This window comes from Rhipicephalus microplus, chromosome 1, assembly GCF_043290135.1.
Source record: "Rhipicephalus microplus isolate Deutch F79 chromosome 1, USDA_Rmic, whole genome shotgun sequence".
In the NCBI taxonomy this organism is placed as follows: domain Eukaryota; kingdom Metazoa; phylum Arthropoda; class Arachnida; order Ixodida; family Ixodidae; genus Rhipicephalus; species Rhipicephalus microplus.
Genome location: NC_134700.1, coordinates 121,974,245 through 122,001,671, shown reverse-complemented (window position 1 = coordinate 122,001,671; position 27,427 = coordinate 121,974,245).

Genomic DNA, 27,427 nt, shown 5'->3' with positions numbered 1-27,427 from the left:
TCCACTGCATCGCGACAGTTTCGTATCAACACACATCAAATCAAGACGGTACGTCCATCGTTTGTCAACGATCACATCGCGTTCCTCTAGGCAAGTGGAAGGTCATCGTTTAAAATGTTGATGACATCTTGGTACAGAAGGCTATACGCCCCTCTTTTAGTAATTAACAACTGAAATCGGCAGTTCTAATTTCGTAACTGTTTTTGCTGGAAAGTACTTTGACTAGAATGTGCGAATAACACAGGGTTTATTGCCCTAAGTAGTACTTGGGCAACAGGTCTGTTGATACGGAAAGCGGGTGGCTGCAACCAACACGGGAATCACACTCCTAGGACCAACGCCGTAACCCGCTGTGGCACATAATCTTCCTCTCTACAATACACCGGCGACGAAGACGAGCCATGCTGGCAAGTCAAGATAACGAGAGTAGGCGTGGGTCGTGATAGGGCTTGAAGCGACTCACGTGGACAGCCTCACGACCAAGGCGGCGCCTGTCTGTAGATGGCGTGACCAGCTTGATCTCATATGTGACATGAGATTGGCATTCGACGACGCGATAAGGACCATGAAACTTGGGGGCAAACTAAGAGGACAGAGCTGGCGACTGGAAGGGAAGCCAGAGCCAGACGAGTGAGCTTACGGCAAAAGTCTCGACTTGCTGGTCACGGTCACGGCGCTTTTTTTAGTGCTTGCTTGTCTGAGGTGAATGGTCGGGCCAACTGATGACATTCGTAATTGTGGTGCATCATTCGTCAATGATCCAATCACGTTCTTCTAGCCCACTGCAACCCACCCACAGCAACTCAACTTCACACACCCATGTCTTCACAGACTCTCGCGCCACTATTCAGGCTTACGAAGTGGCCATATTGCTCCAGAAGCAGCCCACATTCTACAAATGCGCGAATGCGTGGGCTTGCACTACCTCTCTTGGTTCCCTGGCCACATAGGCAAAGACGTCCATCCAGAGCAACACAATCTCAACAAAATTGCTCATGATCGAGCGCGAGAACTGACCCCCCCACTGCGATCAATCAGCCACCGAAGAACTGGGCCCAGACGTGCAGTTTAATGACCTTTTACTGACCTTCCATTAACTTACCTTCTACTACCGAAAAGACACAAGCAATACCCTTTACCACATGCAAAGCTCGAACGCGGGCAAGAGGTAGCCTTCGCATGCTACAAACGAGATCGTACCCATAATGGGGCCGCCTCAGCTATTACCATTAGAACATCCATTAACAATGCCCAGACTGCTCAGAAGTGTACTGTTCACTCGAACACATGCTCTGGCAATGTCTCTCATTAGCTCGAAGAACACTCACCAGTGAGTACGACTGGGAATCGCACTCAGGAACCCCAATCTTCAAAAGCAACGGAAGGCATTTGAAAGGGCCCAAGAACGGGCGGAATGCCACCACGTTCTAGCCCTGATTTGGGCATCACCTACAGTAGCGGCTGCTGGAATGTATCTCGTGGACTCCCTGGTGGCTTAAATTCCTCAGGATCTTTAGTAAAGTCCTTGACTGACCAACCGAACGACCGACCTACCGACCGACCGACCTACCGACCTACCGACCGACCGACCGACCGACCGACCGACCGACCGACCGACCGACCGACCGACTGAATGACTTACTGACTGACTGGTGCACAATTTCAGAAATAGGGTGGAACTCCGAGACGTCGGGACGATGCGGCAAACTGGTGTAAACAGTGGAGGAAGGTTCACACCCATATAGAAGGTAGAAAGACGGGAAGCCTATGGATGACTTCGTCAAGGTGTTATACGCATAAGTTACAAATGGGAGAATGACATCCCAGTTCGATTGGTCGGAATCGACATACATCGTCAGCATGTCTGCTAGCGTTCCGTTGAAGTGCTCCGTGAGACCGTTAATCTGTAAGTGATAAGCTGTAGAGGTGCTGCGAACCGTCAGGCATGCGGGAAAGAGTTCTTGAATAACTTCTAATATATACTTGGCTCCGTAATTGAATGGTAATCTACAAATGTTGTCGAAAGACGATAGTTTTGCGTCTGGAAAGATTGAACAAAACGTTTATTTGATGTTCTGCTCAAGAAAATTGGTGAATAGTATTCTGAAGGAGCTGCGTTAGAGTGCCTCGAGCATGCAGCGGAGGCGAACGAGCGCACCAAGTCACGTGAAACGTGAGGCAACAGTGTTATCTCGTAGTTATCTTGGACAACAAAACCCGCGAGCCCTGTGCACCCGACTCGGAGGTGATAAGGTGTAGAACGCAAGGCGACGGGTGGGTGCCACCACCGCGCCGTCTTAGCGAAGCGTTGGAAACACTTGCCTTTGCGCGCAAGCGTTGCATGGTCAGCGCAACGTGATAAGCGCTATGGTCATTAGAATTACTTATGTATGCCTTTTCGAGTAAGAGACATATATACAGAATAATGACGTGTTGTTATGGTGCTTCAGATATGCGGAGTATTTGCTTTTCATTTGGCAATTGCACAAGCATGAACGCTCATTCTCGAGCAACATTGGTGGGCGCTGCGGATGGGGTCGGCCGTTTGGGTATCCGCTGGTGCCGTTTAAAGTGCCCTGTACAGTTAAAGGTGGACAAACAGAGAAGTGGACAGACAGACAGACAGACAGACAGACAGAGAGACGAAATTTTTGCGTCGAAGGTTTCCAAGAAAGACTATCGTCTTTAAGAAGCATGCCGTCGATTACTCAGTAGTTCGCGTGGTGCCCTATGACGTAGTACGAAGTGCCGCAAGACGAAATTGGCTACGTCACGTGCACCAGCAGTTGGTAGTAAAGCTGTTTCAGCGCACCTCGTGAGATGGTCAACGGTCGCTGTTACCCATCGGTTTCAAGCCGCAGTCTACGGAAGGGGACCATAAAGACTTATTCCAACAAGGTCTAAAGGGCGCGCCGGACACGGTAGAGGCTGTAATAAGCCGGGTGAATGGGCCGATGTCTTTCGTCGTTGGCACAATAAATAGGACCAAAAAATTTTATATGCGAGGCACTTTTAGCAAATTTCGGTGACTTTGGGAGTATCTATCTATCAATTCCTTTGTCTATCTATCTATCTATCTATCTATCTATCTATCTATCTATCTATCTATCTATCTATCTATCTATCTGTTTAGCCTACGGCTGTCAGATCACCTGGCCGTTTCGATATTGATATCAATACCGAACTTCGTATGGCATACTATAACTGTGTGAAAAACATATTAGACTAGTCATAACATAAAAATCATTACATAATTTACATCTATGGTCCTTCAGTGGGCGGCAGCAACCGTCACAGGAATCACAGTCCAAGCACCAACAGCTCGCGCTCGGCTCCTCTTCGCAATGTCATGGCTCACTGCGGCACATAATGTTCCTCTCTACAGGAATATCTTTTTCCGAGAGGGAGGGGGCCTTTATACCAAAACTTGGTTTAACAACATCGCAGTTTTCTGTGGTGTTTTGACTTCGCTGCTTTGCTCACACGAATGAAGTTGATCAAATTCCGGGTGCGGCAGTCTCGTTTCGATGGAAAGTAAAAGCTTTCCCCGTGTGCTCTGAATTTTAGTGCATGATAGGGTATCCTGGTTGTTGATGTTAGCCCGAGATTGGAGTTATACATTTATACATAACTGGAGTTATACATTTATTTCTTCAATAAAAATCTCGAAGGTAGCCTATGGTGCCCCCTGCTGGGAGCAACTTTCCTCTTGTGATGCACCCTGTCATTTGATCGTGAATTATTTTACGTGGTCAACAATGTTCTCGTTAGTATGGAAATATTGTTTGCTTCTGTATAATAAAAAATAGACTCCGTAAAATTTACTTACAGGCCTGCGTTCATTGTACACAGCAAAGTTACGCTGCCTTCGCATGACGGAGTAATTTCATGCTCGTCTGCGCGTTTTGAAAAACTTTTGTGTGTGATCACGAAACCGGGCACGCCACGTCCAGTTTGCTAAGATTTCGCAGTGACCTGGTTTTCGTGCCTACACTTCGTCTCTGAAATTGCCTGTACTGCGACTCGGAACTGCCATGCATGTGTGTGATGACCTTTCCGTTGACTTGGCTGGGCACGTGCGTCGAGAGAGAAGTGACGACGGGACAAGTTATCCACGACACAGACACATCTACCTTGGGCGCAGGCGCATGGAACACACACAGAGAAGCTATATAAAGCTATATCTTGTTATGGTAGTGGCTTAAAATTGTCAAAAATAGTTCGTAAGCTCAGAATAAACTTCATTAACTATGCTTAAAAGAACTCCTATGAAATCAGATTAACGAGAGCATGCACAAGCTTACATCAGGAAACACACTCATGAGTTGACGGACTCACTCAGACTCAGATCAAGTCGGGAGTAAGTCCGGGTGAGTATAAATTTGTGTGAGTCCGAGTGAGTCTAGTTAAAGAATTTGTTTTTCGTGAGCGGTGAGTCTAAGTGAGCTCAGATGAGAAAAAGTTTGATAAGTTTGAGTCTGAGTCAGTCCAAATCGCAGAATATGTTGCTTGAGTGAGTCTGAGTTCCACTTTCTTTTTCCTACCTAAGTGCACAAGTCACTCGAGGGGTACCGGCTTCGCTAACAATTATCAGCATTGCTGAACAAGGACATCCGCCTACAGAAGGTATGAGATCGGAAAATTTGCAGATCCCACGTACCGTGGGAAGCGACGTTATGCGAAGCACGAATGAGAAAGGTTTACACGTGACCTTAAAATCAGCAAAAAGTTACGAGGTGGAGGTAAATGATGCCATCAACGACTTCCGTGTCATGATTATCATGTTTGAATGTGTCGTTTACTTTTGTCAAATGTTCACGTCACGCGATACCAAATTTAGTGAATGTGGAGCTAGGGAAACGACTGCGAGCACGCTATGTGCCCCGCCGTAGTGGTTTAGTGGCTAAGGTACTCGGCTGCTGATCCGCAAGTCGCGGAATCGAATTCCGGCTGTGGCAGCTGCACTTCCGATGGAGGCGGAAATTTTTTAGACCCGTGTGCTCAGATTTGGGTGCACGTCAAAAATACCCAGGTGGTCGAAATTTCCGGAGCCCTCCACTACGGCGTCTCTCATTATCATATGGCGGTTTTGGGATGTTAAACCCCACATATTAATCAAGCATGCAGTGAGCTTAGAACGTTCTCATAATTTACATGACACGCGCGTCAGTATTATCATGTTCATACCAGTCATATACTTTCGTCATCCATTGACGTAACGTACCACAAAATTTGGTGTATTTGGAGCTAGCAAAACGGCCATGAGCGCATCATGAAGCGCTCATTATACTTCAATGTAGCGTTGACGCACGTGCACGCTGAGCACAGCGACGCTACGTTAGCAGAACATGAGCACTCTATAGTCTGACGCCAGGCACGACCGGCGCGACCAGTGTCCATCGGCACGGCCTTATGGCAGCCGGCAGGAAATGTGACATGCTGCATTTTGCATCGATGCGTTACCCAGACAACACTGAGTCTCCCTATTTTCGTCATGGATAGACGCCAGACGCGCAAAAGTGCGCATACGACAAAGCCATGCATCGCGGCGCGCGCCTGCGAGTATATAGCTTTATGGGTGCCTGGCGTGGCAACGCCGGCGTGACCCGACGAAACGAACGCCGGTGAGCATGTGCACGGCGTCACGTCAAAGTGTATTGACGCCTTGGCTGTGGCATGCAGTCATGCTCTCACATGGCACGCATGTCATGATTATCGTGTTCGCACCAGTCATATACATGCATCTCCCATTGACGTCACGTAATACCAAATTCGACATTAGTAAAGCTAGCTAAACGGCCGTGAGCGCATCATGAGTGTGGCATGTAGCCATGTTTTTGCATGACACGCATGTCATGATTATCATGTTTGTATGTGTAATTTAACTGTGTCGTCCGTTCGCGTAACGTAATACCGAGTTTGGTACATGTGAAGCTAGCGAAACGGCCGTGGGCGCATCGTAGCACGTAGTCATGTTACGTGACACGCATCTCATGTTTATCATGTTTGCACCAGTATCATACCTTCGTCATCCATTCACGTGCCGTAATACCAAACTTGGTATAAGGAAAGCTAGCGAAATGGCCACCAGTGCATCATGAGCGTGGCCTATAGTCATGTTTTCACATGACACGCATCTCATGATTATCATGTTTGCACCAGCCGTACACCTTCGTCATCGGTTCACGTACCGTAATATAAAATTTGATAAATGTGACGCTATCGAGACGCCCGCGAGCGCATCATGAGCTTGGCAAGTAGTCATGTTGTTACATGACATGCATGTCATGATTTTTATGTTAAGGTGTGTCACTTGTGTTTGGCATGCAATCATGTCTTGCCATACCAGTTTTGCAACATGCCATGTGAGCGAAACCACCACAAGAACAGCAGGACCATGAAAAGGAAATGATGCCATTCGTGACATACATGTCATGATTTTCAAGTTATGACTAGTCAACTATGTTCTGCATGCAGTCATGTAATGCCATACCAAGTTTAGTGTCGATACCTTTATCGAATCGGCCTTAGAGCTAAAAGTCGTAGGCTGCTAGATGGATAGATAGATAGATAGATAGATAGATAGATAGATAGATAGATAGATAGATAGATAGATAGAGAGATAGATAGATAGATAGATAGATAGATAGATAGATAGATAGATAGATAGATAGATAGATAGATACGCGCAACGTCACCGAAGTTCGCTAACAAATGCTTCGCATTTAAAAGTGCTGCTTCTGAAATAACCATGCGGTTTTGTGGCTATTTACTGCTGATACAAACACTACGAAGGGCAAGCTTTTTGTCTTGCCGGAAAAAAGTGGCTGGAAAAAAATCAGTTGTCGGTTCCCTTAAAGGAATAGGCGCAGTAATGTGTGTGCCTTTTTCATAAGTTACCGACTTTAAACCATGAATTGATCATGATAATCAGATACCCTTATACATGTGACACATACCTGTAGCCTGTGGGTATGTGCCGCAAGTCTGGCGAAAAGGTTTCACTATCTCCTTGACATTATTCATGTCTTGACTTGCGAGTCACATACGTCAAATCATCTTGCTCTCCCGTAGTAATTTTTGTTTACACCAGGTTAAAGAAGTGGTGACGAGAGGACCCCGACGTAGGCGTATGGATAGATAGATAGATAGATAGATAGATAGATAGATAGATAGATAGATAGATAGATAGATAGATAGATAGATAGATACGCTCAAGATCACCGAAGTTCACGAAGAAATGCTTCGTATTTAAAATTGGCGCCCATATTTTTCTAAGGGATGATTGGGGGTGGATCTAGAGTAAAAAAATGACAGCATATTCGCGCAGTGAATGATGGAGAGTGGGGCGAAGCATCCGTCAGTCCATTGGTTCTTGCTTCCATCCGTCCATGCGTGCGTCTGTGTGGCCGCCCGTGCGTCCATTCGCCCGTCCGTGAGCCCGTCTGTTCATGCGTCCGCACGTCCATCTGTGCGTCCGTCCCTGCGTTCGTCCATGCATCTGCTCCTGCGTCCGTCCATGCGTCAATCCGTCCGTGCAGCCATCCGTGAGTCTGTGTGTGCATCTGTCTGTGTGTCCGTTCGTCCACCTATTCAACACTCCAAATTACTACCATCTCACATCTTTTCATCATATATTCCTCGTATAGAAGCACCGTCATCCAGCGGACATTCCAAGGACTGAACGAGAGGAGGCACACGCACACTTTCTTACGGCTTGCGCTTCGTGTCCACTTCCCACCTTTAACCACCTCGAGTTGATGGTATATACTAGTTCACTGTATTCATGGCACTACGGCCCAACGCTCGCTAAACCTTTCGAAAACGAAGGAGGTTACACCCAGTGAGTATAACGTACCCTATAAGGCAAAAGGGTGTTAAAAGGGTGAGTGGTTTTTGTTTTTCGGGACTAATGAGGGTGCCACAACGATTTATTCATTTGAGGACTAACGGCACTGGGTCTATGAGTTAGTCCCCACAGATAAGCTCAAAGGACTAACACTTCGTCCTCACATTTACACCTTAGTGAGGAACCGTTAGTCCTACAATTCACTTTAAAGGACTAACATTTAGTCCTCACGTTTGCACCTTATAGAGCAACTGTTATTTCTCACATTTACACATTACCGCGCAACTGTTAGTCCTCAGAGTTGCACCTTGCCGAACGAACGGTTGATCCACTCAAATACTCCAATCGGATGAACTTTTTGTCACCAGTTCGAACATTGTTTTTGTTATTTTTCGCCCGGCCTAATGCTTTCTTTGCCTGTTTTTTCTGCGCAGTGAGCAACAAATTCCTCAGAAAAGAACACGCGAAAAAGTAGTTAGCCACATATGTGTAACTACTTTTGAAGTCACGGCAACAACGAAAGACAAAAGTGAGATATAGAAGTCTTTTATTTTTCTACATACACATAAATTTTCTCTATTCTTTTAAGTTAAATCATGGTTAAGTGTACAAGTCCAGTCTTGGTGTCACATCTTGTTCACTCCTTGTGGAGCTTCTCCGACGGAAGCGATAGATGACAGGCGTTGCAGACGCCAGCACTCGCAGCCTCTTGCCTGTTCTATTCCCACGGCTGTACGTACAATAAGATAGTAAAAATAGTTAGACACACGTGACAGAAAATGAAGATGCATGCATATGACATGTAAGTGAACGTTAATATAAAAACAAGAATTAAAATATGACACACAAATAACTTCACCATCACATCTCGCACAGCCCTCCTGAATCTGCTCTGACGTAAGAGAATAATGAGAGGCATCGCAGACGCCAGTGCCACACAGTCTTCAGCACGGTGTGTGCCCACGGCTGCAAAATAAGTATGTAAAATAGTGAGTCTCACGTGACAGAGGATGAATACAAATGCATATGAGAAATACGTGCGAGGTGAAATGAAAACATACGTGAGATATGACATGCTAATAATTTAACCGTGATGTCCCACATCGTCGAAGACTCATTTCTATCCTCGTAGCGCAACAGCTTAGGAGCAGCGGCCGCAGCCGTAACTTCGCGAACCACAGTGCCTCTAACAAGTAGGGGAGTCTTAAGTGAGCGACGTCGTTTAGCTCGAGCAAGCGAACGCGAGACCAAACACGGCGCTCCGCGCAGAATGTCTGCCGCCAGCGAACTTCGAACAGGACAGCGAGCGGACGCTTGGCCGCCGCCACGAACAGCGCCGAGCTAGTTTGGAGCTAGCGCCAAAGAAATCGACGGTAATGCGGCCCCTTTTCACAAACTCGAGCGAGTGAAGCGCGCAAACGCGAGTCCGCCGCCGCGGCAAACGGACGGTACCGAGCTGCTTGCGAGCGAATGACGGGGAAGCCACCTGTATTGGCGACCAATTTTCAGTGAGTTCAGACACTAGCGACAGCCCTGCCAGCTGTGCTGGTGCACTTACAGCGTGCGACATACTACAACCAAGCTCTTCACGAGAACCCACAACGTGTTTTCGACGATTCCCAACGCAGCGGCGAGGTCTCAGGCCAATATCGTCAGCCCGGAGCTCATCACAGCGGCGAAGACAGGCGAGCACTCGATGAGCGAGCGTACGGGAGGCTGACGGCAATGGAGGCCGATTTCCAGGTGGTCGCAGAGCAAAGGCGAACTGTCGACGCCGAAGCTGACCTTCGTGATGCATTTAGTGCGGGCGATATACAACACGACCGAGCCTGTTGCCGGTAAGTGCGATCCATATCGCACACGCGAGAAGTAGAGTAGAATAAAGAATGATAACCTACTTGCCTTACAATCCAGCGCTGTTTTCTGCCCTGAGTCGGACTGAAGTATATATTCGTTAGGCCTGTTGTCTTCTCGGCCGACATATTGGTCTTTCCAACTGTTGCTGTCGTGTGTTGGTCGTGATTATCTTGAAGCTAGAGATTTACTGCGCGGCTTGGTGACGTGTCGAGGCTTCCTTCAGACTGAATGGGTGCAGCGAAACACAAAAGCAGAGTCCACGCTCATCCAAGCATACACACAAGCACCCCGTCGCAATTCTTAGATCGTCGCATCCAGGCGGCTGACGTCGAGCACTCCGAGCGCGACGCAACGCGAACCGTTGCCGGCAAAATACGCGGAAATACTTAGCCACCAGAGGAGGAGAAGGACATGTGTTCTGTGGAGGAGGGTTGGTCACCTAGCAACGCTTTTCGCGCTGCCTGCAATCACTGGGCGGTTTATTTCTTTGGAGCGCATTTGGATACTAAGTGGTTTCGCGCGGCACGCATCCTTCTGTGGTTGCTCCTCAATGGTCTATTCGTTTATCGCGCGCGCCTATTGAGCTCCGTTACTCCTTTTGTTTAGAAAAAATTTATTGCCACAAACGTCAATAACACTCAACAGAACATTTCCGTCTTAGACATACTCTAACGATGATGACAAGACAGACGTCATTTACATGAACATGGATATGAGATGACGTTGAAAAAACATGTACATTCGATGGTTCACACAAACACAACCACAAAATACTTCAAGGTAAACAAGAGACAAATAAAACATAAATATGTACATTTTGCATATTTACATGTTGGCATGCCATTTCTGCCGGCGCATCGACAGATCAGCCTACTAATACCAGGCCGGCCGAAAGACAAGTTTCACTCATCCGTCATAGACCGACACAAAAGGGCAAGACCAGTGCCGAAGCAATTCCTCTTCATCGAGGAAGAAGAGCTCCTCCGACAAAACAGACAGCAGCTCCGAGTACAATCGTTCTAGGATCGGGTAGAGCGCGCGGCGGCGGCGGCCCGCTGCAACCGCCTCGCAGCGGTTGCGCCAGAGGCAGAAAGCGCCGGCAACAATGAGAAGACAAGCGAAGCGGCCTCGCGAACAACGCCCAGAAGAAACGAAGCGATTTACTTTGAGGCAGTGAAATCCGGCATGTACGGCTCTCCAAAAAACGCGAGCAATGATACAATGCCTCAGAAAATGCTGATTTGTTTCCCGAAGGGAGCAGTTCGGACATGTTGCTGACTGGACTATTCTCCACCTTTCGAGGCGGTCGAGAGTGGGAAGTACACCCCATCCCAGGCGCCACATGAAGTACCGAATGTGTCCAGGCAGAAAAGAAGCCGTTAAGGAGCTCCAAGACACCCGTCTAGAGCGAGCACGGCGGGCTGGCGGGACCAACGTAAGCAACAAAGCAGCAGTTGTCTCAACTATGTGGTTGTTCAAAACATCTATGCCAGGACAGCTCGACTTGACATGGCGAAAAAATGCAACAGTTGTTGCATAAAACGCAGGAAGTGTTATTGACTGTGGCCCCCTGTTAAGTTGCACATTAGGCATCAAATGGCGAAGGTGAGTACCCAGAAAGTAATAAGCAAGCGTTCGTGCGGGAGATTCCTCCCCTTGCACTAGGCGCAAAAGGAAACGCAGTGCCAGCAGCCGACAGCGTATGGACACTGAAGGGAAAGCAAAGCCTCCTTGAGCACGCTGCTGTCCCAGCGCTGCGCGAGAGACCAACTCAGTGCCGCCTGACCAAAAAAAGGAACACAAAGCAGACTGCAGTGATCGCACGATACGTAAAGATGGTTGCACGATGTGAGAAAGGTACCAAATGCGACCGCAAAATACAGTCTGCGCAAGGTACCTCCGCTCAAGAAGCGGGAAGTCAAAATCCCGTGCATCCTGAATTTTCAGTCTTACTTCCTCGAGAGCGTTTAACCAAACAGATTCGCAAATGCCGTAGTGGTTGTATAAAATACCTGAAAAATGAAGGGACGCGGCCGGCTGAATGGTAACACCGGCTCTAAGCCTGGAGTTTGGAGAGCCAATGAAAAAATACCGGGATTTGCAGATGTTCAACGCTGCACCTGAAATGTCGCCATACTGGGAAAATACATGCAGGCTGCGTGAAAGGCTATCTTCATCTGAAAGGTACAAGGTTATATCATCAGCGAAAGCTGTGACTTTCACGACACCGCTACCAGGAAGCGCAAGACCCCGGACACGTGAATCCGCGTCAAGAGCACGCAAGTATGGCTCAAGGCTGAGGACAAATAGCACAGGAGACAATGGACATCCCTGACGGACCCCACGTGTTATGGAAAAGGCGGCACTTTCCCAACCATCCAGAACTAGTGTGCTTTTCAGACCAGTGTACGTATTTTTAATCATTTCCACAAACGAATGAGAAAAGCCGAAGGCTCTGAGCACATTAAAGATATACGCGTGCTCTAGTCGGTCAAACACTTTTTCCTGGTCCAAAGACACAAGGATACCACGCGCAAATCGCGACAAAGTATAAGCTATGATATCCCGTGTGGTATATGACAAGCTGTGTATTTCTCGTCCAAGCACTGATGAAGTCTGGTGATGACCTACTAGGGTGTTCAACAGACCCCTCAAACGCTGAACGGCTACCGCCGCGAATATCTTATAGTCAACGTTGAGGAGCGTGATAGGTCTCCAATCTTCAGGATTAACAGAGGAAGCATCACCCTTTGGAATAAGTACAATGCGTCCATCTCGAAAACTTGATGGAAAGACACCGTCCTCGTAGCATCGCCAGATTACCGCGGTAAATGTAGCACCAATCTCATCCCAAAATGTCAAGTAAAACTCAACAGGAAAACCGTCTGGCCCTGGGGCCGTTTCACGTTTCATAGATTTCAGTGCCGCCTTTACCTCTTCAGCCGACGGAGGGATGTGCAGGCAATCCGCAGCTTCTTGAGGAATACGGGGCAAACTTCTAAGCATTGGCGGTGTTTCATCACAGTTAGTCCGCATGGCCGAACACGACATTGCTTCAAAATGCGCCAAGAAAACAGATCGATCACGCGTAGGAAGCCGCTGCGCAGGTGGTATTTGTGCTGTCATAGAGACAGTTGGCTCTGATTGCCCAAAAAAGGAATGTCTCGCGTAGCGCAGCACCTCGGGATGTGCACATGGGTTGTGTCTACAGCGCCATGCTGCTGCCGCCAGGGACGAAGCAGCAGTCAAGCGCTGAAAGCGTTCACGCAGTTCACGCTGCCACGCTCGCATCAGAGGAGAAGGCGTCTCGGCGCGCAAAGCAATGCGTAACTTCGTCGCTGTTGGCGCACTGCGCACGTGCCGCTCCTCGCTTTAGTGAATGTAGCACTCCTTTTAGGGGCGAAGCTCCTTATAGCTGCCCCCGTTCGTCCTGGGTAACCTTTGTAGCATGTAACAAGTATAGCATTTTTACCTTCAAGGTGCGGCTGGTGAGAGATTTCTTCTGTGCGTTGTTGAACGATAAAAAAAAGTGCTCAATGTACATGCCAATGGCTGATAAAAGGGAATGAGAGACAGAAGCATTCGGCTTTTAGTTAACGCGCACGCTGCGATCCCAATTAGCAGCCATTGGCATGTACATTGAGCACTATCTGACAAGAAAGGGTTGCTACGTTATACTCGCTGGGTGTAACCTCCTTAGTTTTAGAAAGGTTTATCGAGCGTGGAGCCGCAGTGCCATGATTACAGTGAACTAGTATGTACCATGAATGAACTCAAGGTGACTATAAGTGACTTGCCCGCGCCTGAAATCCTCTTTACACTGTGGGATGAGTGGTCACAATTTCACTATTGCTCTATACCAGGGCAACGACCTCATTATTAAAATTGCGGTCTTTTATTTCCCTCTAAAAATTACTTCAACAAAACTTTAATTCAAACAATAATATGTATTGCAGTTTGTACGCACTCCTACAATTTGTGCCTTGGCGGCTGCATTTCCTATGGAGGCGGAAATGTTGTAGGCCCGTGTACTTAGATTTGGGTGCACGTTAAAAAACCCCAGGTGGTCGAAATTTCCGGAGCCCTCCACTACGGCGTCTCTCATAATCATATGGCGGTTTTGGGACGTTAAACCCCACATATCAATCAAATCAATTTGTCCCTTCTCTGCATGAATAATCAAAAATATTAGAGATAGTTCACACTTGCAAAATAATGAAGCTGACGGAAATGTTGCGCCTAATATTCGGTGAGTCCTCCGAAATTGTGGCATCAATTTACTTCAAAAACTCTCTCTCTCGCTCCAGGCTGAATATATAGCTCACTTGAAGCATGAGTCGCTCCCTTCCCCATGAGTCGTTCCCTTTCCTTATCTAAAGAAGAATAAAATATGATGCGTGGTAATCCATTGGCCTTCACAATGCAAAGAATTTTTTTCTTTTTAAAAATCACAGCCAAAAATTTGAATTCATGTCGCCAATATTGTAATGTTTTAAATATTACATCTGAACATCATGGCTCGGCGTTCCCTGGTAAAAACTACCTTCAGGTAGTCGTGAATGTTCTATGTTTTACAGAGAAGAGTAATAAAATCCAAAACAAAAAACAAGTGATTCCTAGTTATTTGTTCTTCAATACTCTGCACTAAACTAAACGCAAGTTAAATTGCAAAACTAACAGTGCCTCTAGTCATTACACTCGAAAAACTAGCGCCTAGCCAGTGTCCATTCAATATAATCCGCAGTCCCGACGGGGTACGCCGCGCTGTATATTTGCCCGGTCTCGCCTGACTGCCTCACCACCACCACCTTTCTAATGACTTAGTGGAGCGAGAGCACGACAGGAGAGTCGTTGAGCGCTTATCTGCGCTTTAGGAGGCGGAAAGCCGCTTCCGGCAGTCCAAAGGGAGCGCTGAGGCGTCGTGATACGTGAAGGCGAAGCCGGCGTAATATAGCTGCGCTCCGACCTGCACTATTACGTGCAGTGTAGTTCAGCTCGCTCAGTTCATAGCAAAGCACTGATAGCAGTGATATTTTGATAGAAGACATTGAGCAGGAGATTAATTATCAGTTGTGCGTTAAAACTCAATAAATTTAATGAAATCCTAATGTATAATGTGCCGAAGCGTTCTGCGTACCAGTCATATCGCGCACTGACTGTTGCTGTTGATGTTGACACGCGCCTGAAATGAACAGCCTTCCCCAAAAAGAACAATTCCTTTAAAAAATGGCCTTTTTAGTGCCAGCGTGCGCTTACGGCGACAAAAACGGATCCAGTGCTTGGCCTAGCTGTGTTTCTAGTGCGGCCACTAGTTCTCGAGCTGACTAGTATCAGTGTTATAGCATTTGTCACGGAGGGGCGTAAAACTACTTTGGCCCGGGTGCGCAAACTTTTTATTTGGTAATATGAACTGGTGGCAACCCTGCAAAGTTATGGAAATTGTAGAGGAACAATCGCTGCAATAGGTACGTGCGAAAAGTAGGCACTAACTTCTGGTTTGAATACTCGTCATTATGGTTTAGTGGTAATGGTTCTTAATTGTTGATCATAAGATCGTGCATTTGAATTCTGGTCTTGTTTGCTGTGTTTCGCGGCGAAGGAGAACAGGTAGAAGCTTGTGTACTCAAATTTACTAGCACGTTAAAACCACCACATAGTCAAAATATCTGGAACCCTCTAGTGTGGCATCCCTCATAATCCTATGGTTGCTTTGCAACTTGAAGCATCAACCATTGCTTACTCTCAAGGGCTGCGCGGTAACACGTGTTCCACTGTTCACGTTGTGCAGAAAGCACAAGCGCATAAGACAATTATGTCCGGGAAAGCTAAATTTGGGTAGAATTACGCCTACAGAAGTTAAATTGCAGTGATATTGAGGAGAACCGGTGCTATTATCAAAGTTTTTTATTTCCGAACAAAAAAAGAAATAGTGAAGGTCACTTCTTTAAAAATGAAGGCGGAACGTACACATTCGTTCCTGTTTTGAAAGAAAAAAAACAACATAATTCAGAGCCAATAAGTACATATAAAAAGTGACAGCATTCTTTGTTTACATGACAATTTTTAAGGTTTTTTATTTGTTCTAAGGCAAGCTCTAATACTTTTCTGTCTGAAAAGTGGGGGGATGAATGACTTTCTTGACCCTAGATGCTGCAATAAATATCTAGCACGTTTTAAAATAGGATTATGCTATACTTTATATACAACTACAAAAACTGCACAGCGGAGAATAAATAGTTTGTAATGACCAATCTGAAGTCCCTCAATGTGCTTGAACAATTGGAACTGTTGAAAATACTTATAATATCCAATATAATTACTTTGTACAACATTTTAAGGACGTGCGTAAGCTTGCATTGAAAATACTCTCCAAGACAGTATACAAAATATTCGGTTATCACCCGTATAACTGCTTCGCAAATATAAGGGGCGTGCCAAAACCTAGCGACGAATTATACGCGTCTTTTTGCATTGTATTATTACTGGCTTTTTTCTAAAATAAACGTTTTTGTGCATAGAAAAGAAGTAAAAAGCTAAAAGAACTGTGCCGTTCTCTTTTCGATGCCTGAAAATCCGTAGTGTTTGAGACATCCAGCAGCATTTCTTGTAACGAGTTTAACGATTGGCTAAATATTGTGCAAGCTGTAGCGCCACAATCACAAGCGAAAAACTAAAAATAGTTACTTGTAACAATGATTATCAATGTCTGGACGTAAGAAACTTCTCAGGCGTGTTTTTTAAGTAAACAATTTGCTTTTTGCAGTCAGCATTTTAGTATTGATGTGGAACTATTGGTGGCGACATCTATACTATCGATAGCGTTACCAGTAGCAAGTTTAATAAAGCTATTGGTGGTTCAGATTGGGCCATGTAAATTGATTCCAATTTCAGCTTCATTTCTCATATGTGGGTATATCAATCCAACTAAACGAGATTTGACAAAGTTCCTGATCCCACGAATAAACTGTAATTTTCGGAATGTAGTCATAGCGTTATGGGTGGTCAATATTCTGATTTAACTGAGGAATGAAATTTCCCGAGTGTTGTAATACGGCATCCTTGTTGAAGATGTAATACGGCATCCTTGTTGAAAAGCACACGCTTTCATAACATTTTTTTTCCTTATCGGTATTACTTCTTAATATAATCAGAAATACAGCCCGCGTTTAGGCTTCGAGTGCTTAAATGTCTACTGCAACAAAAATGTATTGTCAATTGCAAGGACAACGTCTTGGAACTCTGTGTGTCAAACAATGAACGTGTTGAAGTTTCACAATTCCATATCTTTCCTGTTTATCCTGAGAAACTCTTCCCACGACTTAATGTAAGATTATCTGTATATTTTGAAACTAAAAGCCACAGCAGTCATTTTCACCAATCCACAAGATTAATTTTTAAGAGAGAGGACTAGGCAGGCTTTTCTACTACTTGTCAGCGGTTTATTGGTCCCAGTTCACTGACAAATGAGATGCTGATCACGAAGTTCTGTAGGTTACAGAGCTTTTATCAAACATCATGCACTGTTTTACGCCACACTGTACACATAAACATTGTAGATATCCTAACCGGTTTTCTCCTTAGCCTACAAGTGCACTCAAGCATCAAGATCGCTCTCACAAAAAGGCTAACTATTAACACTCAGGAAGTGAAACGATGCGCTCAGCTCTTTCAGAACTCTCTCTAATCGCCTATATAACAGTTCATATATTACGTTATTAAAAAAAATTTCTTACAGGTAGCTAAGCTTTGAAAGTATGCACGCAAATAGTATCGAAAAGTGCGGAGTCAGTTCTTTAGACTACTGCACCCTAACGGTGTCGAAGTCCATGCCATCCCTAACTCTTATGCCACGCATTTTTCAACTGTTTATGAGGCCTCAGATTCGACGACTTAGCTAACAGACCAGTACAATTGCAGTTAGCAGATCTAATGGTCTATCGCTGAATAAAAAGCTCATCTGCTCATGCATTAGGCGCTTAAAACCGTCTTTATCGTGCAGCCCAGATTGCACGTCTTCCACCATACTACAGACTTATGATATTATATTCGCTCCAGTACTGGCTACAATATTTATTATATGTTTTAAAGCTTTCTTATTCACGTACATGTGAAAAACGTTTATTAAGCACTTAGGATCTGGCTGCAACACTGACGTTTTTTGTTTATATCGCCAGTTTTTGAAACAGTGTGCCACATCAAAGATCTTTGAGCTGGCTCTTCACAATGTACTGATACATAAAAACCACCACAACGTGGCGGCATCAAAAGAAAAAGAAGACGACGTCTGCTTTGGTTGCTGATGACCTGGCGCCACCTTGCTTGCCGAGCTTTGTGAATAATATATAGGTTAATAAAGAAGTTATTCGTAACAGTACTGGTGAAGGTGGACAACTTGCTTACCTCAATGAAGAGCGCAGTGGTCCCAACGCCGCCGAAACTTCGATTGCTTCGGCTGCGGGTACGTCTTCGCCTTCGTCTTCTTCAGCCCAAGCCACGACCTTAGTAACACTGCCGCACCTCCAGAATCTCGGCACTTTTTCCGCTGACCATCGATGTTGATGCATGGCTGAACCGGTACGAGTTTATCAGTGCTACTCACCACCAGGACCGCCGGCTCATGCTCGCCAACATGTTTTTCTATCTCGATGGCACTCCGCAAAGGTGGTTTCAAAGCCACGAAGCCGAAGTAACAAGCTTGAGTCTTTATAAAGACAAGATCCACGACCTTTTTGGCAATTCATCTGGTCATCATCTCACTGCGAAGACCCCACTAGCCCAGTCTTCTATTAAATCCTACATCTCCTACATTCTTGACATATTGGCCCTTTGTAGCAAGGTCGACCAGAGCATCACGGAAAACAATAAAGTTAACCAAGTCTTAAAAGACAATGCTGATGGTGCTTTCAACTTGCTGGTTTTAACAACGCCCTGAGCATCGTCATGATCCCCAAAGAATGCCGACCTCTCTAACAAGCTTAAGCCCACTGCGTATCTCACAGCATCGTGCGCCTTCCGAACATTGCGGCTGCTTCTTCGTCTGATGACGCCTTCCACCAGGCCCCTCCATGTGACAACCTCACACACATCATTCATCGAGAGGTCGAGGCAGCACAACCGGTAGCCATGCCATTCCCGATGCCTAAGCCTTCACCAACCGCTATTTTATTGATAGGGGCCGTCGTTCGTCAAAAATTATCCAATGTTGACCTACATCATACTTTTTCCGTATACTCTGCTGAGCCTTTTTATTGTCCCCCTTCTACTTTTCGCTTTGCTTCCAACCATTGTCGACAATGCAATCCGTCCGAATGGTGTACCAATAATGACATGCTCATATGTTTCAACTGTCAATTCGTTGACCATATCGCTCGCCACTGCAGTGACTGCTGGGCTCCATCGTCATGTCATGCCCCCCTCCCCCCCGTCACGTGATTTTTGTCTGCCAGTCATCCTTACCACTTCCTTTATTGATGCCGACCACATTTTCCACTCTTGCCGCTTCTATGAGCAAACCTCGCTATGACCGGCCATTATCTCTTGCTCGTCGCCAGTGCAGGTCACCCCCACAACGCCTTGCAGCCTCCCGGATCTATTCGCAGCATTGCCCGAACATATATTGACCGAAAAACTCGGTGATGCAACTTCTGGAGGTGGAGCTGCATTAACAACCTTAGGAAGCAATCCTCGCTTAATGCTAACGACAAACCGGAACCTTTCGGGCGTTACTGTCTACAATGCTCGTGTGTGCGCGTTGATATATACTGGCACGCGTGTGTCCAATATGAGGGCCATCCATCGCCGCCGACCTATAAAGTTGCCACGCCCTCAAGAAGTTGAGCTGTACGAGTCGCTGAAGGAGGAACTGTCGCAGTTATTGCGATCTGCTTTGCCCGAATATCTATTTGGAAGAGAGGCACTGTTGCTCCTTTTGGCGTTATTGAACATTACTCTCAATATTTCACTCTTGGTATGGATTTCCTAGCCACGCATTTTCACCTCATAGACAGTGCGGCTGGGTCTCGAGTTACCTCTCCTTTCCGACCCGACAGACCCACCGGAAAGCCGCCTCTGATACCTTGATTTCACGTGCCTCCCGCGTAACTCTGCCACACACGTCGACTTAACCTTCACGCCATCAGTACATGACGATGGTTACATGGTGGCGCCTTTTTCTTCCACGGTGGTTACGCATGGGTTTGTTGTGCCACCCACAATTTTGCCTTTCGTTTGTCAATTTCTCACATACCGCCTACGTTCTACAGGAGGGTATCTGCCTGGCCAGAGTTGCCGCTATTCAAACGACCATGTCGAGCTCTTCAGAGTGGAAGATTGCTGTGGCTCAGGCAGCGGTTCCACAACTTCACGTTCGTCAATTTTCTTTTATTTATTTACATTTCACCTACATCGCCGTGAGGCAATACGTGGGGAAGGTACACATAATAATTTGACTACATAGTTTTCAATTGAAACAATAGATTCAACAAATAAAACAGCACTCAAAATATTTTAAATGAAGAAAAAAAACACTCGAATATTGGTGAGCGAAAACAACGTCACAGTCATGCATTTGTAAACACCCACACGCTTCGAGACAGAAAACCATTCTTAGTTGCAGTGATATTGTAGGAGTTGTTACAAGGAAGAAAAAAAAAAGATTCATTATAAGTTTCATTGACGAGATCATCCAGCACACTGTTTCATTCCTGTGCTGTTATTACGAAAAAATAACTACGAAAGAGTGGGTTTAGTAACGGTATTCTAATATTTTTCATGAATTGTCTTGACGATTGGAGACGTACGTTGGTGTGGCGGGAAGTGCTTCCGGATCCGCCTTACGAGGCCGATAAAAAGGAGCATCTCGGCCGCCGTCGACTGGCGTGCGGCACTCTTCTTCTGGGCACGAACTTACGTTGCTTCATGTGTCAGGTGCTGCCCGGTATCCTTGTTGTGGCGGCGTTCATCGGCGGAGCAGCGGCTGAGTCGACCCCATAGCCCTGAACGGCGGCTATGGCACATGTGCAGTGCGCCCTTCCTTGCCATCCACTGATGCGAGCTCACACGCCTGATACCCTGCTTGAACTGCGGACAGGCCAAATGACTGCGTGGCGGGAGGTGCTTCTGGATCCGCCTTACGAGGCCAATAAAAGGGAGCATCTCGGCAGCCGTCGACTGGGGTGCGGCACTGTTCTTCTAGGCACGAGCTTACGTTGCCTCATGTATCAGGTTTGTTATTTGAATTACGCCAAATGTTATCGCACGAGTAATGTGATGTTTGTAAGAGTGTCGTGCCCCTTTGATAGACAGAAGTTGTGCGTGTTCATTGGCACTGTTTGCAAATTCTTGGTTGACTCTGTTTGGGTGCTAATCTGCAATGATTGTTCTTTGTTGGGGAGGCTCCATTGCTACTCTCAAGGGATGTGGAGCTAAACCCAGGCCCTATGAACTCAACCGAAAAAGAGCAGATGGCGAACATTGAGAAGATCCTTTTGGATGTACAAAGTAGTCAGAAAACCATGCTTACTAAACTTGCACAAATAGTGGCGAAGCAAACTGACCTGGAACAGAAAATAGACAGCGTGATAGCAAAATCAAATGTAATCGAGGAGTGCATCAAGATTGTTGAAATATCCAAAAGAAAGATAGAGGCTAAGCTTGACGATCTCGAAAACAGGAGCCGCCAGTTAAACATAGTTTTCTTTGGTGTGCCAGACAATGAGCGCAAAGAAACATGGGAAAATCTTAGAGCCTGGTTGAAGAGAATTGCAGTAACGTGCTCAAGCTTAGTAACATTCCGATAGAAAGAGCTCACCGGCTGGGGGCCTTCACAGAGGGGCGCATTAGGCCTATCGTCGCAACCTTCTGGAGGTGGAAAGCCAGGGAAAGTGTTATGCGTAATGCTTACAAATTTAAGAACACCTCTTTTAGTGTATCCGAAGACTTCAGTCATGCTGTTCGCGAAAATTGACCGCTTCTTTGGAATTATGCCAAGGAAAAGAGAGATAGCAAGGCATGCCGAGTGCGCCTTAACTATGATAAGCTTGTTATCAACGGACAGACGTTTGTGTGGGACAGTGAAAGAAACCAACCTGTCCCACTGCATGCACATGCGCGATCACAAGAAGCCGACTGACGTGACGTCAGTCATCGCAGAACTGGGAGAATCGATACTTCAAACACGTGCGGGCGCCTACCACTGCTTTTTGTGAACTGTCAAAGTATTAATAATAAAGTTGACGTCTTTGCGTTCCTTGTGGCAACTACTCAAGCAAAAAATATTATGGGTACAGAATCTTGGCTGGACAGTGCGATACCTGATAATGAGGTATTCCCACATGGATTCACTACTTATAGGAAAGATAGAAATCGCGATGGTGGGGTTGTATTTATTCCTGTAGCGAACGAGTGGACTAGCGAGGAAGCTTCTTTCCACAATTATGCCGAGGCAGTTTGGTGCAGTGTTTTTTTACCGAAAGGAAATACTGTCGTGTTGGGTTGTTTTTATCGACCACCAGACAGTGGTGATACTCCTATGACACTGCTTTCTGAAATGATACAGTTAATTCCAGACAGTGTACTTCTGAGTGGAGATTTCAGTCAACCAGATTTTGACTGGATAACCAGTGGTACACAAAACAGGTCGCCAGTGTATGCTTTGTTCGGCGAATTCTTGAGAGTGTTTGGTTTTTGTCAATATGTGCATGTTCCAACGAGACATGAAGCCATTCTGGATTCAATATTATGTAATGACCCAAATATTGTTTCCATTGTGTCGGTGATTCCTGGTATGAGTGACCATAAGGGCGTTGTGGCAAATTTAAAAATAGAATACTGCCAAGTAGCACAGGCAATACTCTGACAAATTTTTCTGTATGAACAAGGTGACTATGATTCTGTTTCTGCAAAATTAGAGTCGTATTACCCAACACTCTTGCTTTTGGCAGAAAGTCATTGCTCTTTAGCTCCGTGGTTTTATTTTTGTGATAAACTACTTCACGCAGTTGAAGCTCATGTACCAATCAGAATACTAAAGAAGAGAACAAAACAAAAGCCTTGGTTTAATAAAGACATTCGGAGGGTAATTAGAAAAGCACGAAGTTCGTACAGAAAATTTCGCGATAGGAGTACCCTGTCTAATGAACAAGAGCTTAGGCATGCAAACCTGACACTGAAATCGGCAATAAAAACAAGGAAGGATACTTTTTTTGCCCAATTAAGCGATAGGTTAAAGCAAAACCCGAAAGAGTTCTGGTACTAAGAGTAGTAGTCGAAATGAAGCGGATGGTGTTATCGGATCTCACGTCTGAGCAAGCCGCGGAGCTTTTACACGTTCTAGAGGGCTATCGTTGCCTTTTCGACTTTGTGAGTACCACTTTAAGTGAAACGACCATTATTACTCGTCGCATCAATACTGTCCATGTGACTCCCATTCGCTGATGCCTATTCAACGAAAGGAATTGTGTAGGTTATATAAGGTTTGTGAAAGCGTGCCAAGCGTTGAAGTATTTTCGTAGTTGAAAAAGTATAAAAAAGGGTTATATTGATACTTGAACAACATGTGCCATGGGTTTCGGCACACCCCTCCGAATTCCATCGCCCGAGCAATGTCTCTGACCCCATAATGTTGACCTCCATTTTTATTCACTGAATCACCTACTCACTGTGCATGCTAAGGAACTAGCTTTGCGTACTTCAAAACAAAAATAGTGAAAAGGATATCTGGAGGTAAATAGGTTATTCAGCCATACGTGAGGTTAGGTATAGTAAACATTTGGAATTGTGAGAAGAAACAAAAGAGGACATAAACAGAAAGTAAAAGAAGAGACTTTGCAGAAGCATGTGAACAGGATTTCTACATACTAAGTATTTATACAGATTATTAGCCCTAAAGCATCACGCCAAGGCCTGAGTTTGTGTAGAAGAAAACATTCATATTTTCTTTGCAGTGTTTCAATTATATGACGACAGAAGGGCCACTGTGTTGAAAGGTATATTGTGCAGATAATCGTTACCACACTGTATTTTGTATTGCCGGGCGTATGACTCGGCGTGCTTTTGGAATTTTTGTTGTTGCCACCAACATTCAGAAGCCGGCATCGACCTAATGTGAAGAAAGAAAAGATGCGAAGCTCTCAAGCTGTATTAATAGCCTTGAAATTTCATGCTGCACTATTAACCTGAGAAACTCATCTTGAACCATCTATTTATTACCGTCTGTTGGGCAGTATGCACTCGACGTTTAATAATTGAATTGATCCGTCCTAATTTTTCAATAATTATGCAAAGAAATTTACGACCAGCCCATGGTAGTCGGGATCGCAGAACTTTTTATTTCATTATGTCTATGTGCAAACAGTCAACACATATAATTGTGCCTTTCGAGTAGTTCTGACACTGGCCCATGCTTAAACCCTCTTCATGAAGGGTCAATTACATCACAGTGCAGAGGACCAGATACCAAACTGTAGACTGGTTTAGGTGAACTTACGTTCAAATCAGTTCGTAGCGAATGCATAACGAGTCATTTATGAAGGCTACCTTTTTTTGTATATCGAAACTGGTTTTCAAAAGCACCTTTTCTTGATATATTACTGCTCCACCTGGAGAATAAAGGAGATAAGTATCTCATCATGATCAGCATAATCGTGGTCACCGTTCACTGCAGAATGAAGGTGTCTACTAATAATCTCTAATGAGGATTCGCAAGCTGCTTTCCTTTTGTGGCACCGAATTTGTGAATTTCTTCGTATCAGCTGAGTGTTTGAGAGCCTTGGCAGCATTTTTTTTATGATTTCGTATATGTTACGTTGCTCTCAGTGGCCGCCAGTTATCCACTCTATGCTATACGTCCCTCGGTCAACTCTCCTCTGTATTTTTATGATCAACAAAAACATTACGGGCACTATTCGTTCTCTATACCACTCAGCTCTTGTCTCAACTCAAAAGGTGACGCTAATGATGTTTAATATCATCATGTGCTTCTTGGTAATGATTTTTTTGTTGCTTTAAGTGTATCGCCCAACGTCTGTCATTGGATACAAAAATTCTCAGAATAAAATTGCTATACACATTTTGTTTTAGAGGTAGCAGAAAATTTTCATGGCCGACAGGTGTTTGTGTCAAGTGTATTCATGTTCTTCCCTTATCAACCACTTGTGAATTGTTATGCCACAGATTCGAAGCCAAACTTCATTGGTTCGCCAAAGTACTGAAGGTGCATGGTAGAATGGCTGATGCAACCAGCGTCAATGCGAGCAAGGTATTTGATGCAACGGTCGCAATTCAGGGAGAGTCTCACGCAAACCGTGGCAACTCCTTTTGCGGTGCGCCTGATGTAAGCAATCACGAATCCTCTCACAACGTGCGGGAAGCCCTCTTTTCCACAGGTGCTATTCCAGCCAGCGACCGATGGTGACTCCAGATTGGAGGCTTCGAACTACTTGTTGATGCAAAAGATCCCAAGATCTACAAAAGAACCATATTGCGCGAAGACGTGGGCCAAGAATCAAAAAACATTCTCGTCGTCTTCACACCTGACACTGAGACCAGAACGCCTTCAGCCCGGGGCCAAATATGAAAGGCTTCTGTTTATTCTGCACATAATATTTACCTTAACTATTCGTCGTCTTGTCCACCTCCTCAATCTGAGCCTGCGTATATGCAGCCGCAAGCTGAAAAACCTGATACACAACATACTCATAGTGTTCGCTTTTATTTCGAGCGTCAGGGGGAATATTACCAATAAGTAGCCTTCAACGAAATAAAAGCTTACTGAATACAAAAGTACTTTTACCCAGTGGGTGTTTTGTGGCATCCTCTAGGAACTACTCTTCAAGAAAGCTACCTTCAGAAACCTACAGAAGCTTTAACTGTAAACTGATTTAGAACAAGAAGTGGTTAGAGAGAGTACATTGTCTAACTTGTATAATTTTGTGAGTTGGTCGAGTTTGTGTGTTCTTTTGAGTATCTTACTACACGCATCAACCTCGGGTGCCTTTACGCTGAAAATGCTGCTTCTCATACAAACGATCAAGAATTTCGCAACCGTAACATATTTACTGACTGAAACCATGAATTTTCATTGTACCTCAGGAAGTCAGAAAGTTTACGACAAACGCATGGTACGTAGAACTGAAAAGCCTTTTTTTTTAACAAGTCTGTGTGTAGCTGAGCAGTACAACGTCGAGCGGCGTCACTTGCTCGAAGTTGTTAAAATTATTACACAGAACAGCATTTACTGCGTGGTTGAATATGTTTCAATGTACAATAAAACGCTCATGTATTTTCAACGACAGGCTCGTGCAGTCAGAGTCATTGTGCATTCTCGATTCAATGACCTATCACTCGTTTATTGTGTGTAAGCGCTGGGTACAAATCAACCAAGTCAATGTGTGTACAAATTAGCTTGACCCTTTATCCACAGGTACACTCTAATACAATAGCGTCAATTTCAGTCTCCACTCAGAAATGCATTTCAGGATGAAGAATTAGGACGCCATTGTTTACCAACTTCCTGGTAGCAATCAAATCAAGTCGGCTCTACCGAGGCTGCCACATTGTATGCTGGCTGTATATCTCTGACAAAGTACATAATACTTGGAGAGCTTAGCTGTACGCGTCACTAACGTCAGGTGCATCATCTACTTTGAGGCAAACGTTTTGGTAACCAGATTGCAAGTTCAGCAATGAGCTTAACCAGGTTCATTGAGAATATTTCGTGATTGATGAAACTAAAGACGCAGTTTATCTTCTTCTATTTGCGTTATAAATGTCTAAATTGCAGTTTGTTGTAGAATAACTTGCATTTTTTACTGTTTAGAGAAATGGGAATATTGAGAGGTGTTTAAAGAAATCATTTTCTTTGATTGATACGTTCACGTTGATACTCGTATCAACGTACTGCTACCCTGTGTTCGCTTCGGGTAATTTTTTTTTAGATTACCCCTTTGAGATATGCAGCAATGATGTTATGCGGAATGTATACTTAAAATTATTTTTGGCATAGCATTGTGATGTTATTATCATATTTTAGGTCATGTTTTATACTTTTGTGTTGTATACTGCACCGTTTCTTCGTGCATATCTGTCCTAACTGCCTTAAAAGAAGTTTTTTGTCCCTTGCGCATTAAGAAACTTGACCTATAACTTGGACCAAAGTGTGATTTGTGCAAGGATTTTCCAAGAAAATTGACTCGCAATGATATCTAGAATCCAATTGATCACTTCGCTGACAGATGTAAGTCGCAAATATTCACAGAATGCTCTAGCAATTATAGTTGTTGATAACACCAGAGATGACATCAGACCTATGTCACGTGTACAATATTTTAACTCTTTGGTTTTTTAAGTGAACTTTGTTCTCCAACAACCTCACTAGGCTTGTTCAACTTGTGTCAATGTATATGCATTAGGGTCATTCTGGCCATTAGTGGTCAAAATACGTTGATAAACTAAGTTCCTTCAGTGGTAAAGCGTTAGAGTCAATGCACTTACGAAATGGGTTGAGTTAAGTTTGATGAAACTAAGAATAAAAACAGATCGTTAAATAAAGTGAAACGTGGAGCGGGTACTTTTAAAGTAAATTAATCTAAAATTATGAAAGTAATGTTGCTTGCAATAACCTAAAGCATTCTTACATTGTCAATGTGTTCGTTGTCAACTGTTGTGAACCTTTATTATTTATTGTTGAAGAAGTAAATAAACATGACCTCGTTATAAGCGCAC